Genomic DNA, 6,620 nt, shown 5'->3' on the forward strand with positions numbered 1-6,620 from the left:
AGCCCCAGGAGGTGGTTAGAATTCCTGTTTTACAGAGGCGGAAACGAGGCTCCTAGAGGGGGAGTGACTTGCTCAAGATTATACAGTTTGTCAGCGGCAGGGCCTGAATCAGAAGCAGGTCTGCTTCCAGGCTGTGGGGGGCTCCACAGCCTGCCTGAGCACACAGTGGGTCCTCGGCACAGCCTGGGGCCTGGTTGGCGGGGTGCAAAGGCTGGAGAGCCCAGCCCCAGGAACCGTGCTGAGCGGCTTGCCCCAGTCTCCCAGCCGGCCGCCAGCCTAAGTCCCCGGTGTTGACCTCTCCAGGGGGGTGACTCTGGGCTGCGTCCCTCTGGAGCTGGCCGTGCAGCTGGACAGATTGAGGATGGATGGTGCCTCTGGCATTTACAGTGTCCTGCAAGGCCAGCCTGAGTCAGCCCCCTGATTCAGTGGCTTTCAGGAAACACAGGTTCCTCTCCTTTCTGCAGCTCAGGGCCAGGCCTAGGAGCCCTTGAGGGCAGGGATCCAGCGCCTGCTTCTGTCCTCTAAGAACCGCATGGGAAGGAAGGCAGCACAGGAGCTTCCTTAGTTGCTGCTGAAGGAAGGGAGTGCTGTACCCCTCACCTTGGCTTCAAGATCCACGTTCCTTTACAGAGCTCTTCACCCTGTGCCAGGCGGGGGTCTGTGCACCCCTCAAGGGACTTAGGGGTCAGCAAGGGAGACAGGCAGACACCTCGCAGCCTGCTGAGCAGGACAGGAGGTGCTGTGGGTTGTGTGAGAGGCCCTGGCACAGGGGACAGGCGGAACAGACACCAACTCATCAGTTCTTCCAACCTATAGGCCACTGGGGGGAGGTCTCCATGTTTGCCTCTGCCAGAGGACATGAAGGGCCTGGCCTCGGCACTGCCCTTCCACAAAGTCTGATTCATTGCTCCCAGCACCTCCATATACCCCGCCGGCCCTCCTGGCAGTGGCCCCCTGGGGCTCCTCACCAGCTGCATTCTTTTTTTTTTTCTCAGTGAGGAAGATTGGCCCTGAGCTAACATCTGTTGCCAATCTCCCTCTTTTTGCTTGAGGAAGATTCACCCTGAGGTAACAGCTGTGCCACTCTTCCTCTATTTTGTATGTGGGATGCCATCCCAGCATGGCTTGATGAGCGGTGTATAGGCCCGTGTCCGGGATCCAAACCCGTGTACCTCAGGCTGCCGAAGTGAAGCGCTCGAACTTAACCACTATGCCACTGGGCCGGCCCCATCACCAGCTTCATTCTTACTTATTCTGGAGCCAGAAAGCCAGCAAGGCCCCCAGAGTCATCCCATCCCATTTTGCCCAAGCTCGGGCCCCAGGAATAGCCTCTCTCCTCTTGGACAGGCGCACCCCCATCCATGCCCACTGCAGGGCCCCTCAACACAAGTGAGGGCACCTTGCGGAAAACAGCTCTAAGTAGATTTAGCAAATAAAAATACAGGATGCCCAGTGAAATGTGAATTTAAGGTCAACAAGAAATCTTTTTTACTACAAGTATGTCCCAAATATTATATGGGACACACTCATATGTCTTATTGGGCATAACTGGGTCATATGGCAACATCTAATTGCAAGAGAGGCTGGAAAAGTTGACTATAGGATTATCATGACTGGATTAGACCAATCCTAAAGAATTGCTGGGGCTGGGAACATTGCAGCTCCAGAGAAAACCAGAGTTCTTTCGGCAAGAAAGAAGAGGGGAGTGGGCACTGGGCAATGTGAAGGTGGGGTGGGGTGGGGGTGATGGAGGCATTGAAAGGGTGTGGACTGGGAAGAGCTGTGGCTTTTCTCTTGTGTTCCCATCATTCCGTTGCCCACTGATGACAGGGGACAGGGATGGGGGATGAGGTGCAGGCAAGCTGCAGAGGGGAGACCAGATAGACCAGATAGGATGCTATCCAGATCTTTGCTTCTGTCTCTGAGGACCCCAGACCCGAACAGACAGGGCTCCATGGGGCAAAAGGAGAAGATCTGATTCCCAACTCGTATGTCTCATCTCTGGGCATCTGGCTTTCTCCTCATAAGAAGAGGATGGTAACGCCCAGCTGTCCCCTCCATGGCCAGCTGGGGGCAAAGGCGTCAGAGAGAGTGATGGCATTCTTTTCGAGTGGCCCCCTTCCTGTGTACATACCTGCTGGTCCAGGGTGGGCTGCACTCTCTAGTCATCTGCAGGAACGTCCTCAGGGACCCAGCGAATGCCAGGAGAGCCCTGAACAGGGGACCAGGGAGGAGAAGAGTGGTGCACTTGCTCCTGAGCAATGATCCACAGGTCCCTGGGGAGGCAAGGGCTGCTGACACCACTGTCCCGTCCTCTACCTGCCCTTCCAGAGCCCCCAGGGAAGCACAGCCCACAAAGGATGGGACTCCGGCACAGGGCCGTGAGGGAGGAGAGGAGACAGGCTGGCTCCAGGCGTAGCTCGGACAGCAAGGAATAGACAGAAGCCTAGCGTCTGGAGAAATGCCCAGTATATGGATGAGGCCCAGGCAGACTGTGACCACCCCAATTCTGCCCTAATTCTCAGAGACTTAATGGTCTTCTGGTCTCTGGAGCAGCTCTTCTCAGGCTTTAACGTGAGCGCCAGTCAACTGGGGATCTCATTAACACGCAGAATCTGACTCTCAGGTCTAGGGTGGGCCCAAGATCATCCGTTTCTCTCCAGGTGATGCTGATACTGCTGTCCAGGGACCACACTTTGAGGAACAAAATCTAGACTAGATCCCACAAAGAATCTGGGACCCAATACCCTGGGGTTCAAAGAGGGGAGGAGTAACTGAGAGCTGTGGGCTGGGAGTACAGGGAAGGCTTCCTGGAGGAGGGGGAGAGGATTGGGTCCCTGAAGATGGGGCGGGATATGATGAAGACCCAGAAGCTGTCTTACACAGGGGACTTGCTTGCACAATAGACTGGAGACGTGGAGACTAGCTTTCTGGAGTAGAGCATTTGAACAGGGGCGGGGAGCAAGATGGTGGTCTAGTGCTGAAGACTCGGTGCTCTCAACGCTGAGGCCCTGTCCTGGTCAGGGAACCACACCACCCGTCTGTCGGGTGTCACACTGTGGCAGCTGTGTGTTGCTGTGGTGCTGAAAGCTATGCCGCCGGTATTTCAAACACCAGCGGGGTGATTCATGGTGGACAGGATTCAGCGGAGCTTCCAGGCTAGGACAGACTAGGAAGAAGGACCTGGCCACCATTTGTGGAAAAATTGGCCGTGAAAACCCCATGAACAGCAGGGGAGCATCGTCTGGTACAGTGCTGGAAGGTGAGGGGATGGCACAAAAAGACCGGGCAGGGTTCCGCTCTGCTGTCCACAGGGTCACTAGGAGTCGGAATAGACTCAATGGCACTAACAACTACAAAAAGTGACAGAGAATGTGAGCAAGGCAGGCTGACACTGGGAAAGGCCTTGAATGTCAGGCAGAGGCCGAACCTGGCTGTCCTCTGAGTGAGGAGCAGCCTCAGGTTCAGACGGAGCTGGATTCAAACCCCAACGACACTAGCTGGGTAAGCCTAGGGAAGTCACACTCTCCCTCGAGGCCTCAGTTTTCTCCTCTTTGAAATGGGGGCTATATGATAACCTTTATTATTTCAGGGTGTTATTGCAATATGCGGATCCCAGTACGTGCACACGAGAGTGGTGGCGATATTTTGGGAAATCAGCCCAGGCTGGGCGTGGCCAGGCATGTTTTCATCATGGAGCCTGCAGTTCAGTGATGCCCAGGGTGGGCAAAAGGGGACTCTTCATGGGGCAGTGGGGCCATACCCAGGTCATCTCTGGTGGGAGAGGGGTGACAGCCAAGCCTGGAGTCCTGGCTGGGTGTGGAGGGACAGTCCCTCCCCTATCTGGCAGCTCGTTTCCGTTCCCGCTGGCCCTGACCCCCTCAGCCTGCAGGGGGACTGAGGGCTCCCGGGGGACCTTGGGCCCTGTGATCTGCGCCCCGTCCCCCCACATCTTTCCTGATCCCAGGGCAGAGAAGACCAGATGCCTGGACCCTATAGCTCGTCACATTCAGCCCTCCACAGTGCCCCTCCTCTGCGCACCTCAGTGATGGGAACCCACCGTCTCCCAAGCAGCCGTTTATCTTCAGAGAGGCCCCGCTATGCCGCTGCACCAGCCCACGCGGTTCCCAGAAGCCCTCCGAGGTGGCAGCAGGATCTTCACTTTGCAGCCCAATGAACTGGGCTGGGAGGCCAAGTGACTTGCCCAAGGTCACTTTGAAAAGCAGGCCTCCTCGTGCGCATGCCGGGCTCCCTCCACCAGGGAGCGGGCAGTGCCCTGTGCTCCCTCCCTCTCCAATGCTCAGCCCGCTCTGGTCTACCTCCTTTTCCTCCTCCCAGAGGAAAACACACACACACACACACACACGCACACACGCGCGCACACACACACACGCACACGCACACACGCACACACGCGCACACACACATGCACACACACGCTTCCCGCGCCAAGGCTCGTCTGCAGAGGGAGCTTCAGGCACCCAGCACCCCTGCTCATCTTTCCAGTTGCCCCTGACCTGTGCTGGAAGCTGACCCTCTGCCGTGAGCAGCTGCACACGGGGCCTTCTGGACCTTTCCCTGGGACCTTCCCTTTGTCTGTCTGTGTCCCCATCTGGGCCCAGCACCTCTCTGCTCAAGGAGACAGCGCTGCTGGGCTCTCACTGCAAAGGAGGGATGAGGCCAGGAGGGCCAGCAGAACCCTCAAGAAGGGCTTGGAAGGCTGGACACTGGCCACCCCAGGCCTGCCTGTGGGCCCAGGAACTGCGTTCCCAGCTGAGCATGACACTCCCTGCGCCCCACGCTGCCGTGCAATGGACCTGGCTGCACCCCAGCAGGCTGGCATCATGGTCAGGAGGCTGAGCTCTGGCATTCTGCCACCTCAGTTCAGTCCTCACCTCTGCGTTGCAGGACCCTTGATGCTTTCCTTTGCTTCTCTGTGTCTCAGTTTGCTCTATGAAGTTGGGATGAAAGTAACCCCTACTCCAGAGGGGCATTCGAGTGATTCAATGAGTCACCACGTTTGTTGAGCAAATATTTGTTCAGTGCCTGCCATGTGCAATGACAGGGAGAACCTGAACTGTTCTGGGCATTGGGGGTAGAGTTGTGAACAAAACAAAAGCTCTGATCTGATGGAACTCACGCTCTACTGGGGGAAGAGTTCTTGCATAAGAAGTCAGGTGGCGGGAGATGCCATGAGAATAAAGCAGGGGAGGCGCAGACGGAGGAAGAACCCTGCCCAAGGTCACACAGCCGGGACAGCAGGGCAAAGGTGAAGCCTGGGTCTTTCCTCATGCCTCAGCTGACTCTCCCTCCCATCAGTGCCCATCTGTCAGGGGATGCGGTAGCAGGGCCCAGGCCCCTGCAGGCCACCAAAGGACTGGCTCCCAGCCTGGGCTCCTGGCTAAAGAAGTGACCTGTTCTTCCCTATTGAGCACTTGAACCTAGGACTGCATGTTGAGCATGCCCCCTGCTCAGGGCCTTTGCACCTGCTGCACTGTCTGTCTGGAGGTGGCTCCCCGAGATGTCTGCATGGTTCACTCCCTGACTTCCTTCAGGTGTCAGTTTAATGGTCCCCTCATCAGAGATGCCTTCCTGGCCCCCCCCCCCCCCCCCCCCCCGTAAGGCACCTTACAGCTGGAGAGGGCTGGAGCTGTTACCTAATGCCACCTGGCACCTCCCGGGCAGGCGGGCAGCAACCTGAGCTCCAGCCTCCTTCTCCCTGTGGCCTGCCGTAACCCGACTCCCAGCCAGATCTGGGTTCTCAGGAAAGCTGAGCCTCTCCCAGGTGCAGAAGCCACCAGGAGGGCCTGGCACCCTTGGGAAGGGAGGGGCTGGGGGCCTGCAGGGAGGCCCAGGCTTCTTCCGTCGGAACTGGGATTCAGCATGAGGGCTCAAGGCTAGACTCCAGCAGACAGTTCCACTCCAAACATCCCCGATGGCTTCTGGACACCAAGAGGGACTGAGCCACGTTGGCAGGAGAGGCCAGGCCGAGGCTGACACAGGCCAGGGCAGTCCTCACTCGAGGGAGAAAGAGTCTAGGCGGAATGGGATGTGATGTGTGGGATTTGCATCCACGTCCTGTGCAGCCTCAGGAAAGACTTCTTTCCTCTCTGGACCAGAGGGGCTCAAAGGCCCTTGCCAGCACCTCCTTCAGTGCCCCTAGGTCCAACCAGCCTCGGAAGGGCCTCCAATGGAGAAATATCCAATAGGCAGGTGCCCGTGCTGTGTCACCTGCCCCTGGAACTTATCCCCCCGCTCCCATGTTGAATGCACACAGCGGTGCATCTGCTCTCAACCCGCCCAAACTGTCACACCCACACACACTCAGTTACTCCTCTGTCCACTTCTGGGTTCCTCCAGGGACGGAGGACTGATGGGGTGCTGTTACTGGGACCTACCACCCTCTCCCTTAGGCCCCCGGAGAGTTCCGGTCCCTCTTTTCCTCCCTCCCTGCATCTCGGTATGGAGAAGGGATACCAGCTTAGTGGGATTTGACACCTGCAGTTCAGGCCAGCTGTCTTCTCTTACAGGATGGGGAGGGACATGGCTCAGTGCCATCCCAGCACCCGTGGCCAAGATGGCAGAGAGCTTTCCTCCTCGGGATGTGAGGGCAGAGAGAA

General features: G+C 57.6%; 1 protein-coding gene across 3 annotated transcripts in view; it reads right to left on the reverse strand.

Moving 5' to 3' along the window:
* POR (cytochrome p450 oxidoreductase) overlaps window positions 1-4,298 on the reverse strand; it is a 92,178-nt gene extending 87,880 nt beyond the window's left edge. For 2 of the 3 annotated variants that reach the window (XM_070230572.1, XM_070230580.1), the window contains exons 1-2: window positions 4,061-4,298; window positions 2,135-2,276 (exon numbers count right to left, since the gene is read on the reverse strand). The gene's annotated coding sequence lies outside the window, so the exon portion shown is untranslated. Of the gene's footprint in view, window positions 1-2,134; window positions 2,277-4,060 lie in introns of those variants that run through there. The other variant, XM_070230571.1, reaches the window with a different exon arrangement.
* Window positions 4,299-6,620: the final 2,322 nt, after the last annotated feature.

This window comes from Equus caballus, chromosome 13 (assembly GCF_041296265.1).
Source record: "Equus caballus isolate H_3958 breed thoroughbred chromosome 13, TB-T2T, whole genome shotgun sequence".
Lineage (NCBI taxonomy): Eukaryota > Metazoa > Chordata > Mammalia > Perissodactyla > Equidae > Equus > Equus caballus.